The sequence below is a fragment of the Hyla sarda genome, chromosome 3 (genome assembly GCF_029499605.1).
Source record: "Hyla sarda isolate aHylSar1 chromosome 3, aHylSar1.hap1, whole genome shotgun sequence".
NCBI lineage: Eukaryota > Metazoa > Chordata > Amphibia > Anura > Hylidae > Hyla > Hyla sarda.
In genome coordinates, this window is record NC_079191.1 from 19,520,262 (window position 1) to 19,520,883 (window position 622).

The window sequence follows — 622 nt, forward strand, 5'->3', positions numbered from 1 at the left end:
ATAAGTAGGGGATCATTTTAACCGTATGGACCTACAGAATAATGATAAGGTGTCATTTTTACCAAAAAATTTACTGTGTAGAAACAGAAGCCCCCAAAAGTTACAAAATGGCGTTTTTTTTCAATTTTGTCTCACAATGATTTTTTTTTTCCGTTCCGCCGTAGACTTTTGGGCACAATGACTGATGTCATTACAAAGTAGAATTGGTTGCACAAAAAATAAGCCATCATATGGATTTTTAGGTGCAAAATTGAAAGAGTTATGATTTTTTTAAGGTAAGGAGGAAAAAATTTAAGTGCAAAAACAGAAAACACCCTGGTCCTTAAGGGGTTAAAACCTATAACCTACCTCCTTTCACGATAAAACCTAAGCTACGCTACCCGTTACGTTACAGGCTAGTCACACTGACGTTAAACTACGCTTTAGCCTGCGCTGCTTTCCAGCTGTCTACGCTAGAGCCCTACGCATGCGCTCTCAGTTTTCCACAGCTACGCTATCACTACGCTACTAACGCAGGCCTTGCGCGGTACGGACGATAAGTGCGCACGCGCAGGGCTACGCTACCGACGCTGCCTACGCTAGACCTAGAGCTGCGCATGCGCTCTACGTTTTCTACGGCTCG